Source organism: Chiloscyllium punctatum, chromosome 15, assembly GCF_047496795.1.
Source record: "Chiloscyllium punctatum isolate Juve2018m chromosome 15, sChiPun1.3, whole genome shotgun sequence".
Classification (NCBI taxonomy): Eukaryota; Metazoa; Chordata; class Chondrichthyes; order Orectolobiformes; family Hemiscylliidae; genus Chiloscyllium; species Chiloscyllium punctatum.
In genome coordinates this window covers 55,955,090-55,974,942 of record NC_092753.1, presented here as the reverse complement: position 1 = coordinate 55,974,942, position 19,853 = coordinate 55,955,090, and positions in this window count along the sequence as shown.

The following is a 19,853-nucleotide window of genomic DNA, read 5'->3' as shown; positions in this document are numbered from 1 at the left end:
ATACAGCCCTGTTTGGAACAGGAAATACAGCATTGAGTGGGACGGTGAATACAGCCCTGACTGGGACAGCGAATACAGCCCAGACTGGGACAGTGAATACAGCACTGAGTGGGACAGCGAATACAGCACTGACTTGGATTGTGAATACTGCACTGAGGGGGATAGTGAATACAGCATTGAGTGGGACAGTAAATACCGCACTGAGTGGGACAGTGAATACAGCACTGAGCGGGACATTGAATACAGCCCTGATTGGAACAGTAAGTACAGCACTGAGTGGGACAGTGATTACAGCAGTGAGTGAGACAGTGAATACAGCACTGAGCGGGAGAGCAAATAAGCACTGTGTGGGTCAGTAAATACAGCACTGAGTGGGACAGTGAATATAGCACTGATTGGGACAGTAAATACAGCACTGAGTGGGACAGTAAATACAGCACTGAGTGGGACAGTGAATACAGCACTGAGGGAGATAGTGAATACAGCACTGTGTGGGACGTGATTACAGCACTGAGTGGGACAGTGAATACAGCACTGAGTGGGACGGTGAATACAGCACTGATTGGGATGGTGAATACAGCACTGAGGGGGATGGTGAATACAGCACTGTGTGGGACAGTGAATACAGCACTGTGTGGGACAGTGAATACAGCACTGTGTGGGACGGTGAATACAGCACTGATTGGACGGTGAAAACAGCACTGAGGGGGATGGTGAATACAGCACTGAGTGGGACAGTGAATATAGCACTGATTGGGACAGTAAATACAGCACTGAGTGGGACAGTAAATACAGCACTGAGTGGGACAGTGAATACAGCACTGAGGGAGATAGTGAATACAGCACTGTGTGGGACGTGATTACAGCACTGAGTGGGACAGTGAATACAGCACTGAGTGGGACGGTGAATACAGCACTGATTGGGATGGTGAATACAGCACTGAGGGGGATGGTGAATACAGCACTGTGTGGGACAGTGAATACAGCACTGTGTGGGACAGTGAATACAGCACTGTGTGGGACGGTGAATACAGCTCTGTGTGGGTCGGTGAATACAGCACTGAGTGAAAAGGTGAATACAGACCTGACAGGGACATCGAATAGAGCACTGAGTGGGACAGTGAATACAGCACTCAGTGGGACTTTGAATACAGCACTGAGTGGGACAGTAAATATCAGCACTGAGTGGGATTGTGAATACAGCGCTGAACGGGACAGTGAATACAGCACTGAGTGGGACAGTGAATACAGCACTGTGGGGGATGGTGAAAACTGCACTGAGGGGGATAGTGAATACTGCACTGAGTGGAATGGTGAATACAGCACTGAGTGGGACAGTGAATACAGCACTGTGGGGGATGGTGAAAACTGCACTGAGGGGGATAGTGAATACAGCACTGAGTGGGACAGTGAATACAGCACTGAGTGGAATAGTGAATACAGCACTGAGTGGGAAAGTGAATACAGCACTGAGTGGGACACTGAATACAGCACTGAGTGGGAGAGTGAATACAGCACTGAGTGAGAGAGTGAATACAGCACTGAGTGGGATTGTGAATACAGCACTGAGTGGGATTGTGAATACAGCACTGAGTGGAACGGTGAATACAGCACTGAGTGGGACAGTGAATACAGCACGAAGCGGGACAGTGAATACAGACCTGAGTGGGACTGTAAATACAGCACTGAGTGGGACGGTGAATACAACATTGTGTGGGATGATGAATACAGTTTTGGATTGGCCACTGAATGCAGCACTGAGAGGGATTGTGAATACAGCTCTGAGTGGGAGAGTGAATACAGCACTGAGTGAGAGAGTGAATACAGCACTGAGTGGGATTGTGAATACAGCACTGAGTGGGACAGTGAATACAGCACTGAGCGGTACAGTGAATACAGCACTGAGTCGGTCGGTGAATGCAGCACTGAGTGGGATTGTGAATACAGCACTGAGTGGGAAAGTGAATACAGCACTGAGTGGGACAATGAATACAGCACTGAGTGGGAGAGTGAATACAGCACTGAGTGGGATTGTGAATACAGCACTGAGTGGGAGAGTGAATACAGCACTGAGTGGGACAGTGAATACAGCACTGAGTGGGACAGTGAATACAGCACTGAGTGGGAAAGTGAATACAGCACTGAGTGGGACAATGAATACAGCACTGAGTGGGAGAGTGAATACAGCACTGAGTGGGATTGTGAATACAGCACTGAGTGGGAGAGTGAATACAGCACTGAGTGGGACAGTGAATACAGCACTGAGTGGGACAGTGAATACAGCACTGAGTGGGACAGTGAATACAGCACTGAGAGGGAGAGGGAATCCAGCACCGAGGGAGATAGTGAATACTGCACTGAGTGGAACGGTGAATACAGCACTGAGTGGGACAGTGAATACAGCACTGTGGGGGATGGTGAAAACTGTACTGAGGGGGATAGTGAATACAGCACTGAGTGGGACAGTGAATACAGCACTGTGGAGGATGGTGAATACAGCACTGAGTAGGACAGCGAATATAGCACTGAGTGGGACGGTGAATATAGCACCGAGTAGGATATTGAATACAGCACTATGCTGGACAGTGAATACAGCACAGAATGGGATGATGAACACAGCACTGAGTGGGATTGTGAATACAGCCCTGAGTGGGATTGTGAATACAGCACTGATTGGGACAGTAAATACAGCACTGAGTGGGATTGTGAATACAGCCCTGAGTGGGATTGTGAATACAGCACTGAGTGGGACAGTAAATACAGCCCTGAGTGGGATTGTGAATACAGCACTGAGTGGGACAGTAAATACAGCCCTGAGTGGGATTGTGAATACAGCACTGAGTGGGATTGTGAATACAGCCCTGAGTGGGTCAATCAATGCAGCACTGAGAAGGACAATGAACACCGCACTGAGGGGTATAGTCAATACAGCAATGAGCAGGAGAGTGAATACAGCATTGAGTGGGACGATGAATGCATCACTGAGTGGGACAGTGAATACAGCACTGAGCGGGACAGTGAATACAGACCTGAGTGGGATTGTGAATACAGCACTGAGTGGGACAGTGAATACAGCCCTGAGTGGGACAGTGAATACAGCACGGAGCGGGACAGTGAATACAGACCTGAGTGGGACAGTAAATACAGCACTGAGTGGGACGGTGAATACAGCATTGTGTGGGATGATGAATACAGTTTTGGATTGGCCACTGAATACAGCACTGAGAGGGATTGTGAATACAGCACTGAGTGGGACAGTAAATACAGCACTGAGTGGGACGGTGAATACAGCATTGTGTGGGATGATGAATACAGTTTTGGATTGGCCACTGAATACAGCACTGAGAGGGATTGTGAATACAGCACTGAGTGGGAGAGTGAATACAGCACTGAGTGGGATGGTGAATACAGCACTGAGTGAGAGAGTGAATACAGCACTGAGTGGGACAGTGAATACAGCACTGAGTGGGAGAGTGAATACAGCACTGAGTGGGAGAGTGAATACAGCACTGAGTGGGATTGTGAATACAGCACTGAGTGGAACAGTGAATACAGCACTGAGTGGGATTGTGAATAGAGCACTGAGTGGGACACTGAATACAGCACTGAGTGGGAGAGTGAATACAGCACTGAGTGGGATTGTGAATACAGCACTGAGTGGAACAGTGAATACAGCACTGAGTGGGATTGTGAATACAGCACTGAGTGGAACAGTGAATACAGCACTGAGTGGGATTGTGAATACAGCACTGAGTAGGAGAGTGAATACAGCACTGAGTGGGATTGTGAATACAGCACTGAGTGGAACAGTGAATACAGCACTGAACGGGACAGTGAATACAGCACTGAGTGGGACAGTGAATACAGCACTGAGTTGGTCGGTGAATGCAGCACTGAATGGCATTGTGAATACAGCACTGAGTGGGAAAGTGAATACAGCACTGAATGGGATTGTGAATAGAGCACTGAGTGGGACAGTGAATATAGCACTGAGTGGGATGGTAAATGCAGTACTGAGCGGGAATGTGAATACAGCACTGAATGGGATTGTGAATAGAGCACTGAGTGGGAGAGTGAATACAGCACTAATTCAGTCAGCGAATACAGCAGTGTGTGGGACAGTGAATACAAAACAGAGCGGGTTGGTAATTACAGCATTCAGCAGGATGGTGAATACGGCACTGAGTGGGATGTTAAATATAGCATTGAGTGGGAATGTGAATACAGCACTGAGTGGGACAGTGAATACAGCACTGAGGAGAAAAGTGAATACAGCACTGAGTTGGACAGCGAATATAGCACTGAGTGGGACGGTGAATATAGCACCGAGTAGGATATTGAACACAGCACTATGCTGGACAGTGAATACAGCACAGAATGGGATGATGAATACAGCACTGAGTGGGATTGTGAATACAGCACTGAGTGGGTCAATCAATGCAGCACTGAGAAGGACAATGAACACCGCACTGAGGGGTATAGTCAATACAACACTGAGCAGGAGAGTGAATACAGCATTGAGTGGAACGATGAATGCATCACTGAGTGGGACAGTGAATACAGCACTGAACGGGACAGTGAATACAGCACTGAGCAGGAAAATGAATACAACACTGAGTGGGACAGTGAACACAGCTCTGAATGGGACAGTGAATACAGCCCTGACAGGCATAGCGAATAGAGCACTGAGTGGGACTGTAAATACAGCACTGAGTGGGACGGTGAATACAGCATTGTGTGGGATGATGAATACAGTTTTGGATTGGGCACTGAATGCAGCACTGAGAGGGATTGTGAATACAGCACTGAGTGGAACAGTGAATACAGCACTGAACGGGACAGTAAAGACAGCACTGAGTGGAACAGTGAATGCAGCACTGAGAGGGATTGTGAATACAGCACTGAGTGGAACAGTGAATACAGCACTGAACGGGACAGTAAAGACAGCACTGAGTGGGACAGTGAATACAGCACTGAGTCGGTCAGTGAATGCAGCACTGAGTGGGATTGTGAATACAGCACTGAGTGGGAAAGTGAATACAGCACTGAGAGGGAGAGTGAATACAGCACTGAGTGGGAGAGTGAATACAGCACTGAGTGAGAGAGTGAATACAGCACTGAGTGCGACATTGAATACAGCACTGAGTGGGACACTGAATACAGCACTGAGTGGCACGATGAACACAGTTTTGGATTGGCCACTGAATACAGCACTGAGTGGGACTGTGAATACAGCACTGAGCAGGACAGTGAATACAGCACTTAGTGAGAATGAGAATACAGCACTGAGAGGGAGAGTGAATCCTGCACTGAGGGAGATAGTGAATACAGCACTGAGTGGGACAGTGAATACAGCACTGAACAGGACAGTGAATACAGCACTGTGTGGGATGGTAAATACAGCACTGAGTGGGACGGTCAATACTGCATTGTGTGGGATGATGAATCCATTTTTAATTGGCCACTGAATACAGCACTGAGTGGGACAGTGAACACAACACTGAGTGGGAGAGTGAATACAGCACTGAGCGGAACTGTAAATACAGCACTGAGTGGGACGGTGAATACAGCATTGTGTGGGATGATGAATACAGTTTTGGATTGGCCACTGAATGCAGCACTGAGAGGGATTGTGAATACAGCACTGGGTGGGAGAAAGAATACAGCACTGAGTGAGAGAGTGAATACAGCACTGAGTGGGATTGTGAATACAGCACTGAGTGGGACAGTGAATACAGCACTGAGTCGGTCGGTGAATGCAGCACTGAGTGGGATTGTGAGTACAGCACTGAGTGGGAAAGTGAATACAGCACTGAGTGGGACACTGAATACAGCACTGAGTGGGAGAGTGAATACAGCACTGAGTGGGATGGTGAATACAGCACTGAGTGGGATTGTGAATACAGCACTGAGAGGGAGAGGGAATATAGCACTGAGTGGGAGAGTGAATACAGCACTGAGTGGAACGGTGAATACAGCATTGAGTGGGACAGTGAATACAGCACTCTGGGGGATGGTGAAAACTGTACTGAGGGGGATAGTGAATACAGCACTGAGTGGGACAGTGAATACAGCACTGTGGGGGATGGTGAAAACTGCACTGAGGGGGATAGTGAATACTGCACTGAGTGGAATGGTGAATACAGCACTGAGTGGGACAGTGAATACAGCACTGTGGGGGATGGTGAAAACTACACTGAGGGGGATAGTGAATACAGCACTGTGGGGGACGGTGAATACAGCACTGTGGGGGATGGTGAAAACTACACTGAGGGGGATAGTGAATACAGCACTGTGGGGGACGGTGAATACAGCACTGTGGGGGATGGTGAATACAGCACTGAGTAGGACAGCGAATATAGCACTGAGTGGGACGGTGAATATAGCACCGAGTAGGATGTTGAATACAGCACTATGCTGGACAGTGAATACAGCACAGAATGGGATTGTGAATACAGCCCTGAGTGGGTCAATCAATGCAGCACTGAGAAGGACAATGAACACCGCACTGAGGGGTATAGTCAATATATCACTGAGCAGGAGAGTGAATACAGCACTGAGTGGGACGATGAATGCATCACTGAGTGGGATAGTGAATACAGCACTGAGCGGGACAGTGAACACAGCACTGAGTGGGACAATAAATACAGCACTGAGTCAGATAATGAATAAAACACTGAGTTGGTCTGTGAGTACAGCACAGATTGGGACAGGGAATACAGCACTGAGTGGGACGGTGAATACAGCACTGAATGGGACAGTGAATACAGCACTGAGTGGGATAGGGAATACAGCACTGAGTGGGACAGTGAATACAGCACTGAGTGGGACGGTGAATACAGCACTGTGTGGGACAGTGAATCCAGCACTGAGGGAGATAGTGAAGACAGCACTGTGTGGGACGGTGAATACAGCACTGAGTGGGACGGTGAATACAGCACTGAGTGGGACAGTGAATCCAGCACTGAGGTAGATAGTGAATACAGCACTGTGTGGGACGGTGAATACAGCACTGAGTGGGACGGTGAATACAGCACTGAGTGGGATTGTGAATACAACACAGAGTGGGATTGTGAATACAGCACTGAGTGGGACAGTGAATAGAGCCCTGAGTGGTTTGTAAATACAGCACTGAGTGGGACGGTGAATACAGCATTGTGTGGGATGATGAATACAGTTTTGGATTGGCCACAGAATGCAGCACTGAGAGGGATTGTGAATACAGCACTGAGTGGGATTGTGAATACAGCACTGAGTGGGATGATGAATACAGTTTTGGATTGGCCACAGAATGCAGCACTGAGAGGGATTGTGAATACAGCACTGAGTGGGAGAGTGAATACAGCACTGAGAGGGATTGTGAATACAGCACTGAGTGGGATTGTGAATACAGCACTGAGTGGGATGATGAATACAGTTTTGGATTGGCCACAGAATGCAGCACTGAGAGGGATTGTGAATACAGCACTGAGTGGGAGAGTGAATACAGCACTGAGTGAGAGAGTGAATACAGCACGGAGTGGAACAGTGAATACAGCACTGAGTGGGACAGTGAATACAGCACTGAGTGAGAGAGTGAATACAGCACGGAGTGGAACAGTGAATACAGCACTGAGTGGGAAAGTGAATACAGCACTGAGTGGGACAGTGAATACAGCACTGAGTGAGAGAGTGAATACAGCACTGAGTGGGACACTGAATACAGCACTGAGTGGGAAAGTGAATACAGCACTGAGTGGGACACTGAATACAGCACTGAGGGGGACGGTGAATACAGCACTGAGTGGGACAGTGAATACAGCACTGTGGGGGATGGTGAAAACTGCACTGAGGGGGATAGTGAATACAGCACTGAGTGGGACAGTGAATACAGCACTGTGGAGGATGGGGAAAACTGCACTGAGGGGAATAGTGACTACAGCCCTGAGTGGGAGAGTGAAAACAGCACTGAGTGGGTCAATCAATGCAGCACTGAGAAGGACAATGAACACCGCACTGAGGGGTATAGTCAATACAGCACTGAGCAGGAGAGTGAATACAGCACAGAATGGGACGATGAATGCATCACTGAGTGGGACAGTGAATACAGCACGAAGCAGGACAGTGAATACAGACCTGAGTGGGACTATAAATACAGCACTGAGTGGGACGGTGAATACAACATTGTGTGGGATGATGAATACAGTTTTGGATTGGCCACTGAATGCAGCACTGAGAGGGATTGTGAATACAGCACTGAGTGGGAGAGTGAATACAGCACTGAGTGGGATGGTGAAAACTGCACTGAGGGGGATAGTGAATACAGCACTGAGGGAGATAGTGAATACTGCACTGAGTGCAATGGTGAATACAGCACTGAGCGGGACAGTGAACACAGCACTGAGTGGGACAATAAATACAGCACTGAGTCCGATAATGAATAAAACACTGAGTTGGTCTGTGAGTACAGCACAGATTGGGACAGTGAATACAGCACTGAGTGGGACGGTGAATACAGCACTGAATGAGACAGTGAATACAGCACTGAGTGGGATAGTGAAAACAGCACTCAGTGGGACAGTGAATACAGCACTGAGTGGGATAGTGAATACAGCACTGTGTGGGACTGTGAATACAGCACTGCGTGGGACTGTGAATACAGCACTGAGTGGGAGAGTGAATACAGCACTGTGTGGGACAGTGAATACAGCACTGAGTGGGACGGTGAATACAGCACTGTGGGGGATGGTGAAAACTACACTGAGGGGGATAGTGAATACAGCACTGAGTGGGACAGTGAATACAACACTGTGGGGGATGGTGAATACAGCACTGAGTAGGACAGCGAATATAGCACTGAGTGGGACGGTGAATATAGCACCGAGTAGGATGTTGAATACAGCACTATGCTGGACAGTGAATACAGCACAGAATGGGATGATCAATACAGCACTGAGTGGGATTGTGAATACAGCCCTGAGTGGGAGAGTGAATACAGCACTGAGTGGGACGGTGAATACAGCACTGAGTGGTATTGTGAATACAGCACTGAGTGGGATTGTGAATACAACACAGAGTGGGATTGTGAATACAACACAGAGTGGGATTGTGAATACAGCACTGAGTGGGATTGTGAATACAACACAGAGTGGGATTGTGAATACAGCACTGAGTGGGACAGTGAATACAGCACTGAGTGGGATAGTGAATACAAGACTGTGTGGGACAGTGAATACAGCACTGTGTGGGACGGTGAATATAGCACTGAGTGGGACGGTGAATACAGCACTGAGTGGGACAGTGAATATAGCACTGACTGGGACGGTGAATACAGCACTGAGTGGGACGGTGAATACAGCACTGAGTGGGACGATGAACACAGTTTTGGATTGGCCACTGAATACAGCACTGAGTGGGACTGTGAATACAGCACTTAGTGAGAATGTGAATACAGCACTGAGAGGGAGAGTGAACACAGCACTGACGGAGATAGTGAATACAGCACTGAGTGGAACGGTGAATACGACACTGAGTGGGACAGTGAATACAGCGCTGATTGGGACTTTGAATACAGCACTGAGTGGGATGGTAAATACAGCACTGAGTGGGACGGTCAATACTGCATTGCGTGGGATGATGAATCCATTTTTAATTGGCCACTGAATACAGCACTGAGTGGGACAGTGAACACAACACTGAGTGGGACAGTGAACACAGCACTAAATGGGACAGTGAATACAGCCCTGACAGGGACAGCGAATAGAGCACTGAGTGGGATTGTGAATACAGCACTGAGTGGGAAAGTGAATACAGCACTGAGTGGGACACTGAATACAGCACTGAGTGGGATTGTGAATACAGCACTGAGTGAGAGAGTGAATACAGCACTGAGTGGGTGAGTGAATACAGCACTGAGTCGGTCGGTGAATGCAGCACTGAGTGGGACAGTGAATACAGCACTGAGCGGGAAAGTGAATACAGCGCTGAGTGGGATTGTGAATACAGCACTGAGCGGGACAGTGAATACAGCACTGAGTGGAATTGTGAATACAGCACTGAGTGGGACAGTGAATACAGCACTGAGTCGGTCGGTGAATGCAGCACTGAGTGGGATTGTGAATACAGCACTGAGTGGGAAAGTGAATACAGCACTGAGTGGGACACTGAATACAGCACTGAGCAGGACAGTGAATACAGCACTTCGTGAGAATGTGAATACAGCACTGAGAGGGAGAGTGAATCCAGCACTGAGGGAGATAGTGAATACTGCACTGAGTGGAATGGTGAATACAGCACTGAGTGGGAGAGTGAATACAGCACTGAGTGCGACATTGAATACAGCACTGAGGGGGACGGTGAATACAGCACTCAGTGGGACGATGAATACAGTTTTGGATTGGCCACTGAGTACAGCACTGAGTGGGACTGTGAATACAGCACTGAGCAGGACAGTGAATACAGCACTTAGTGAGAATGTGAATACAGCACTGAGAGGGAGAGTGATTCCAGCACTGACGGAGATAGTGAATACAGCACCGAGTGGAACGGTGAATACAGCACTGAGTCGGACAGTGAATACAGCACTGAGTGGGACAGTGAATACAGCACTGAGTGGGATTGTGAATACAGCCCTGAGTGGGTCAATCAATGCAGCACTGAGAAGGACAATGAACACCGCACTGAGGGGTATAGTCAATACAGCACTGAGCAGGAGAGTGAATACAGCATTGAGTGGGACGATGAATGCATCACTGAGTGGGACAGTGAATACAGCACGAAGCAGGACAGTGAATACAGACCTGAGTGGGACTGTAAATACAGCACTGAGTGGGACGGTGAATACAACATTGTGTGGGATGATGAATACAGTTTTGGATTGGCCACTGAATGCAGCACTGAGAGGGATTGTGAATACAGCACTGAGTGGGAGAGTGAATACAGCACTGAGTGGGATGGTGAAAACTGCACTGAGGGGGATAGTGAATACAGCACTGAGGGAGATAGTGAATACTGCACTGAGTGCAATGGTGAATACAGCACTGAGCGGGACAGTGAACACAGCACTGAGTGGGACAATAAATACAGCACTGAGTCCGATAATGAATAAAACACTGAGTTGGTCTGTGAGTACAGCACAGATTGGGACAGTGAATACAGCACTGAGTGGGACGGTGAATACAGCACTGAATGAGACAGTGAATACAGCACTGAGTGGGATAGTGAAAACAGCACTCAGTGGGACAGTGAATACAGCACTGAGTGGGATAGTGAATACAGCACTGTGTGGGACTGTGAATACAGCACTGCGTGGGACTGTGAATACAGCACTGAGTGGGAGAGTGAATACAGCACTGAGTGGGAGAGTGAATACAGCACTGAGTGGGAGAGTGAATACAGCACTGTGTGGGACAGTGAATATAGCACTGAGTGGGACGGTGAATACAGCACTGAGTGGGACAGTGAATACAGCACTGTGGGGGATGGTGAAAACTACACTGAGGGGGATAGTGAATACAGCACTGAGTGGGACAGTGAATACAGCACTGAGTGGGACGGTGAATATAGCACCGAGTAGGATGTTGAATACAGCACTATGCTGGACAGTGAATACAGCACAGAATGGGATGATCAATACAGCACTGAGTGGGATTGTGAATACAGCCCTGAGTGGGAGAGTGAATACAGCACTGTGTGGGACAGTGAATATAGCACTGAGTGGGACGGTGAATACAGCACTGAGTGGTATTGTGAATACAGCACTGAGTGGGATTGTGAATACAACACAGAGTGGGATTGTGAATACAGCACTGAGTGGGACAGTGAATACAGCACTGAGTGGGATAGTGAATACAAGACTGTGTGGGACAGTGAATACAGCACTGTGTGGGACGGTGAATATAGCACTGAGTGGGACGGTGAATACAGCACTGAGTGGGACAGTGAATATAGCACTGACTGGGACGGTGAATACAGCACTGAGTGGGACGGTGAATACAGCACTGAGTGGGACGATGAACACAGTTTTGGATTGGCCACTGAATACAGCACTGAGTGGGACTGTGAATACAGCACTTAGTGAGAATGTGAATACAGCACTGAGAGGGAGAGTGAACACAGCACTGACGGAGATAGTGAATACAGCACTGAGTGGAACGGTGAATACGGCACTGAGTGGGACAGTGAATACAGCGCTGATTGGGACTTTGAATACAGCACTGAGTGGGATGGTAAATACAGCACTGAGTGGGACGGTCAATACTGCATTGCGTGGGATGATGAATCCATTTTTAATTGGCCACTGAATACAGCACTGAGTGGGACTGTGAATACAGCACTGAGTGGGACAGTGAATACAACACTGAGTGGGACAGTGAACACAACACTGAGTGGGACAGTGAACACAGCACTAAATGGGACAGTGAATACAGCCCTGACAGGGACAGCGAATAGAGCACTGAGTGGGATTGTGAATACAGCACTGAGTGGGAAAGTGAATACAGCACTGAGTGGGACACTGAATACAGCACTGAGTGGGATTGTGAATACAGCACTGAGTGAGAGAGTGAATACAGCACTGAGTGGGTGAGTGAATACAGCACTGAGTGGGACAGTGAATACAGCACTGAGTCAGTCGGTGAATGCAGCACTGAGTGGGATTGTGAATACAGCACTGAGTGGGAAAGTGAATACAGCACTGAGTGGGACACTGAATACAGCACTGAGCAGGACAGTGAATACAGCACTTCGTGAGAATGTGAATACAGCACTGAGAGGGAGAGTGAATCCAGCACTGAGGGAGATAGTGAATACTGCACTGAGTGGAATGGTGAATACAGCACTGAGTGGGAGAGTGAATACAGCACTGAGTGCGACATTGAATACAGCACTGAGGGGGACGGTGAATACAGCACTCAGTGGGACGATGAATACAGTTTTGGATTGGCCACTGAGTACAGCACTGAGCAGGACAGTGAATACAGCACTTAGTGAGAATGTGAATACAGCACTGAGAGGGAGAGTGATTCCAGCACTGACGGAGATAGTGAATACAGCACTGAGTGGAACGGTGAATACAGCACTGAGTCGGACAGTGAATACAGCACTGAGTGGGACAGTGAATACAGCACTGAGTGGGACAGTCAATACGGCATTGCGTGGGATGATGAATCCATTTTTAATTGGCCACTGAATACAGCACTGAGTGGGACAGTGAACACAAAACTGAGTGGGACAGTGAACACAGCACTGAGTGGGACAGTGAATACAGCACTGACAGGGACAGCGAATAGAGCACTGAGTGGGAGAGTGAATACAGCACTGAGTGGGACTGAAAGTACGGTTTTGTGGGAACGAGAGAGACTCACGTTTGGTATGTTGCCTCCCAGATGCAAGGGTACCTGATGTCTCTGATCGTGTTTTCCGGGTCCTTAAGGGGGAGGGGGAGCAGCCTGAAATCGTGGTCCATAGTGGCACCAATGACATAGGTAGGAGGAGTGCTGAGGATGTTCGACAGGCTTTTTGGGAGCTAGGTTGGAAGCTCAGAGTTAGAACGAACAGAGTTGTTGTCTCTGGTTTGTTACCCGTGCCACGTGATAGAGAGTCGAGGAATAGGGAGAGAGAACAGTTAAATGCGTGGCTACTGGGATAGTGCAGGAGGGAGGGATTTCGGTACTTGGATAACTGGGGTTCTTTCTGGGGAAGGTGGGACCTCTATAAACAGGATGGTCTGCACCTGAACCTGAGGGGCACCAGTATCCTTGGGGGGAGGTTTGCTAGTGCTCTTGGGGGGGGGGTTTAAACTAACTCTGCAGGGGCATGGGAACGCAGACTGTAGCTTTAGGGTGCAGGACCTGGAGTGTAGGGAGGTTAGGAATATGACATCAATCTTAAAGGAGGGTGCCTGTAAACAGAAGAGTGGCTTGAAGTGTGTATACTTTAATGCCAGAAGTATACGAAATAAGGTAGGTGAACTTGCAGCGTGGGTTGGTACCTGGGACTTCGATGTTGTGGCTATTACGGAGACATGGCTAGATCAGGGACAGGATTGGCTGTTGCAGGTTCCAGGGTTTAAATGTTTTAGTAGGGTCAGAGGTGGGGGTAAAAGAGGGGGGGGTGTGGCTTTGCTTGTCAAAGATAGTATTACAGCGGTGGAAAGGAAGATGGACGAAGATCTGCCATCTGAGGTAGTTTGGGTTGAGGTTAGGAATAGGAGAGGTGAGGTCACCCTGTTAGGAGTCTTTTACAGGCCTCCTAATAGTCCTAGAATCGTTGAAGAAAGGATTGCGAAGATGATTCAGGAGAAGAGTGACAGTAATAGGGTGGTTGTTATGGGGGACTTTAACTTTCCTGATATTGATTGGGAAAGCTATAGCTCAAGTTTGTTAGATGGGTCAGTGTTTGTCCAATGTGTGCAGGAGAGTTTCCTGACACAATATGTAGATAAGCCAACAAGAGGTGAGGCCATACTGGATTTGGTTCTGGGTAACGAACCAGGCCAGGTATTAGAACTAGAGGTAGGTGAGCACTTTGGGGACAGTGACCACAATTCGGTGATTTTTACTCTAGTGATGGAGAGGGATAAGTGTGTACTACAGGGCAAGAGTTATAGCTGAGGGCAGGGAAATTATGATGCGGTGAGGCATGACTTAGGATGTGTGGATTGGAAAAGTAGAGCAAGAGCGTAATTGATATGTGGAACTTGTTCAAGGAGCAACTATTGAGTGTCCTTGATAAGTACGTACCTATCAGGCAGGGAGGAAAGGGTCGTGTGAGGGAGCCGTGGTTTAATAAGGAATTGGAATCCCTTGTTAAATGGAAGAGGGCGGCCTTTGTAAAGATGAGGCGTGAAGGTTCAATAGGGGCGATTGAGAGTTATAAGGTAGCCCGGAAGGACCTGAAGAGAGAGCTAAGAGCAGCAAGGAGAGGACATGAAAGGTCCTTAGTTGGTAGGATTAGGGAAAACCCTAAGGCTTTCTATAGGTATGTTAGGAATAAAAGAATGACTAGGGTAGGAATAGGTCCAATCAAGGATAGTAATGGGAAGTTGCGTGTGGAGGCTGAAGAGATTGGGGAGACACTGAATGAATACTTTTCGTCAGTATTCACTCAGGAACAGGACATTGTTGTCGATATGAATACTGAGGCACGAATAAGTAGAATGGATGGCTTTGAGATATGTAGAGAAGAGGTGTTGGAAATTCTGGCAAGGGTGAAAATAGATAAGTCCCCTGGGCCTGATGACATTTATCCTAGGATTCTCTGGGAAGCAAGGGAGGAGATTGCAGAGCCATTGGCCTTGATTTTTGTGTCCTCTTTGTCTACAGGAGTAGTGCCAGAAGACTGGAGGATAGCAAATGTGGTTCCCTTGTTCAAGAAGGGGAGTAGGGATAATCCTAGTAACTATAGGCCAGTGAGACTCACTTCTGTTGTGGGCAAAGTCTTAGAGAGAATTGTAAGGGATAGGATTTATGCACATCTGGATAAGAATAATGTGATCAAGGATAGTCAGCATGGTTTTGTGAAGGGCAGGTCGTGCCTCACAAACCTTATTGAATTCTTTGAGAAGGTGACTAAGGAGGTAGATGAGGGGAAACCAGTAGATGTAGTATATATGGATTTTAGTAAGGCATTTGATAAGGTCCCCCATGGTAGGCTACTGCAAAAAATACGGAGGTATGGCATTGAGGGTGAGTTGGAGGTTTGGATTAGGAATTGGCTGGCTGGAAGAAGACAGAGGGTAGTAGTTGATGGCAAAGGTTCATCTTGGAGTGCCGTCACTAGCGGTGTTCCGCAAGGATCTGTTTTGGGACCATTGCTGTTTGTCATTTTTATAAATGACCTGGAGGAGGGGCTTGAAGGCTGGGTGAGCAAGTTTGCGGATGATACGAAAGTCGGAGGAGTTGTAGACAGTGAGGAAGGATGTGGCAGGTTACAGCGGGATATAGAGAAGCTGCAGAGCTGGGCAGAAAGGTGGCAAATGGAGTTCAATGTAGCTAAGTGTGAGGTGATTCACTTTGGTAAGAGTAACAAAAAGATGGGGTACTGGGCTAATGGTCGGATACTTGGTAGTGTGGAAGAGCAGAGGGATCTTGGTGTCCATGTACACAGATCTCTGAAAGTTGCCACCCAGGTAAATAGTGCAGCGAAGAAGGCATATGGCGTACTGGCTTTTATTGGTAGAGGAATTGAGTTCCGGAGTCCTGAGGTCATGCTGCAGTTGTATAAGACTCTGGTGCGGCCGCATCTGGAATATTGTGTGCAGTTTTGGTCGCCATACTATAGGAAGGATGTGGAGGCACTGGAACGGGTGCAGAGGAGGTTTACCAGGATGTTGCCTGGTATGGTAGGAAGATCCTATGAGGAAAGGCTGAGGCACTTGGGGTTGTTTTCATTGGAGAAAAGAAGGTTTAGGGGTGACTTGATAGAGGTGTACAAGATGATTAGGGGGTTAGATAGGGTTGACAGTGAGAACCTTTTTTCACGTATGGAGTCACCTATTACAAGGGGGCATAGCTTTAAATTAAGGGGGGGTAGATATAGGACTGCTGTTAGGGGTAGGTTCTTCACTCAGCGAGTCGTAAGTCCATGGAATGCCCTGCCAGTAGTAGTGGTGGACTCTCCCTCTTTATGGGTATTTAAGCGGGCATTGGATAGGTATATGGAGGGTAGTGGGTTAGTGTAGGTTAGGTGGGCTTTGATCGGCGCAACATCGAGGGCCGAAGGGCCTGTACTGCGCTGTATTCTTCTATGTTCTATGTTCTGAGTGGGACGGTGAATACAGCATTGTGTGGGATGATGAATACAGTTTTGGATTGGCCACTGAATGCAGCACTAAGAGGGATTGTGAATACAGCACTGAGTGGGAGAGTGAATACAGCACTGAGTGAGAGAGTGAATACAGCACTGAGTGGAACAGTGAATTCAGCACTGAGTCGGTCGGTGAATGCAGCACTGAGTGGGATTGTGAATACAGCACTGAGTGGGAAAGTGAATACAGCACTGAGTGGGAAAGTGAATACAGCACTGAGTGGGAAAGTGAATACAGCACTCAGTGGGAGAGTGAATACAGCACTGAGAGGGAAAGTGAATACAGCACTGAGTGGGACACTGAATACAGCACTGAGTGATATTGTGAATACAGCACTGAGTGGGACACTGAATACAGCACTAAGTGAGAATGAGAATACTGCACTGAGTGGAACGGTGAATACAGCACTGAGTGGGACAGTGAATACAGCACTCAGTGGGAGAGTGAATACAGCACTGAGAGGGAAAGTGAATACAGCACTGAGTGGGACACTGAATACAGCACTGAGTGATATTGTGAATACAGCACTGAGTGGGACACTGAATACAGCACTAAGTGAGAATGAGAATACTGCACTGAGTGGAACGGTGAATACAGCACTGAGTGGGAAAGTGAATACAGCACTCAGTGGGAGAGTGAATACAGCACTGAGAGGGAAAGTGAATACAGCACTGAGTGGGACACTGAATACAGCACTGAGTGATATTGTGAATACAGCACTGAGTGGGACACTGAATACAGCACTAAGTGAGAATGAGAATACTGCACTGAGTGGAACGGTGAATACAGCACTGAGTGGGACAGTGAATACAGCACTGTGGGGGATGGGGAAAACAGCACTGAGGGGGATAGTGAATACAGCACTGAGTGGGTCAGTGAATACAGCACTGAGTGGGATGGTGAATATAGCACCGAGTAGGATGTTGAATACAGCACTATGCTGGACAGTGAATACAGCACAGAATGGGATGATCAATACAGCCCTGAGTGGGAGAGTGAAAACAGCACTGAGTGGGTCAATCAATGCAGCACTGAGAAGGACAATGAACACCGCACTGAGGGGTATAGTCAATACAGCACTGAGCAGGAGAGTGAATACAGCACTGAGTGGGACGATGAATGCATCACTGAGTGGGACAGTGAATACAGCACTGAGCGGGACAGTAAACACAGCACTGAGTGGGACAATAAATACAGTACTGAGTCAGATAATGAATACAACACTGAGTTGGTCTGTGAGTACAGCACAGATTGGGACAGTGAATACAGCACTGAGTGGGACAGCAAATACGGCACTGAGTGGGACAGTGAATACAGCACTGTGTGGGACGGTGAATACAGCACTGAGTGAGACAGTGAATACAGCACTGAGTGGGATTGTGAATACAGCACTGTGTGGGACTGTGAATACAGCACTGAGTGGGACAGTGAATACAGCACTGAGTGGGATTGTGAATACAACACAGAGTGGGATTGTGAATACAGCACTGAGTGGGAGAGTGAATACAGCACTGACTGCGACATTGAATACAGCACTGAGGGGGACGGTGAATACAGCACTGAGTGGGACGATGAATACAGTTTTGGATTGGCCACTGAATACAGCACTGAATGGGATTGTGAATACAGCCCTGAGTGGGATTGTGAATACAGCACTGAGTGGGATTGTGAATACAGCACTGAGTGGGATTGTGAATACAGCACTGAGTGGGAGAGTGAATGCAGCACTAAGTGCGACATTGAATACAGCACTGAGGGGGACGGTGAATACAGCACTGAGTGGGACAGTGAATACAGCGCTGATTGGGATTGTGAATACAGCACTGAGTGGGATTGTGAGTACAACACAGAGTGGGATAGTGAATACAGCACTGAGTGGGACAATGAATACAGCCCTGACAGGGACAGCGAATAGAGCACTGAGTGGGAGATTGAATACAGCACTGCGTGGGATTTTGACTATAGCACTATGTGGGACAGTAAATACAGCACTGAGTGGGATGGTAAATGCAGCATTGAGGGAGATAGTGAATTCTGCACTGAGTGGAACGGTGAATACAGCACTGAGTGGGACAGTGAATACAGCACTGAATGGGATGGTAAATACAGCACTGAGTGGGACGGTCAATACTGCATTGTGTGGGACGGTCAATACTGCATTGTGTGGGATGATGAATCCATTTTTAATTGGCCACTGAATAAAGCACTGAGTGGGACAGTGAATAGAGCCCTGAGTGGGACTGTAAATACAGCACTGAGTGGGACGGTGAATACAGCATTGTGTGGGATGATGAATACAGTTTTGGATTGGCCACAGAATGCAGCACTGAGAGGGATTGTGAATACAGCACTGAGTGGGAGAGTGAATACAGCATTGTGTGGGATGATGAATACAGTTTTGGATTGGCCACAGAATGCAGCACTGAGAGGGATTGTGAATACAGCACTGAGTGGGAGAGTGAATACAGCACTGAGTGAGAGAGTGAATACAGCACGGAGTGGAACAGTGAATACAGCACTGAGTGGGACAGTGAATACAGCACTGAGTGAGAGAGTGAATACAGCACGGAGTGGAACAGTGAATACAGCACTGAGTGGGAAAGTGAATACAGCACTGAGTGGGACAGTGAATACAGCACTGAGTGAGAGAGTGAATACAGCACTGAGTGGGACACTGAATACAGCACTGAGTGGGAAAGTGAATACAGCACTGAGTGGGACACTGAATACAGCACTGAGGGGGACGGTGAATACAGCACTGAGTGGGATTGTGAATACAGCACTGAGTGGGAGAGTGAATACAGCACTGAGTGGGATTGTGAATACAGCACTGAGTGGGAAAGTGAATACAGCACTGAGTGAGAATGTGAATACAGCACTGAGAGGGAGAGTGAATCCAGCACTGAGGGAGATAGTGAATACTGCACTGAGTGGAACGGTGAATACAGCACTGAGTGGGACAGTGAATACAGCACTGTGGGGGATGGTGAAAACTGCACTGAGGGGGATAGTGAATACAGCACTGAGTGGGACAGTGAATACAGCACTGTGGAGGATGGGGAAAACT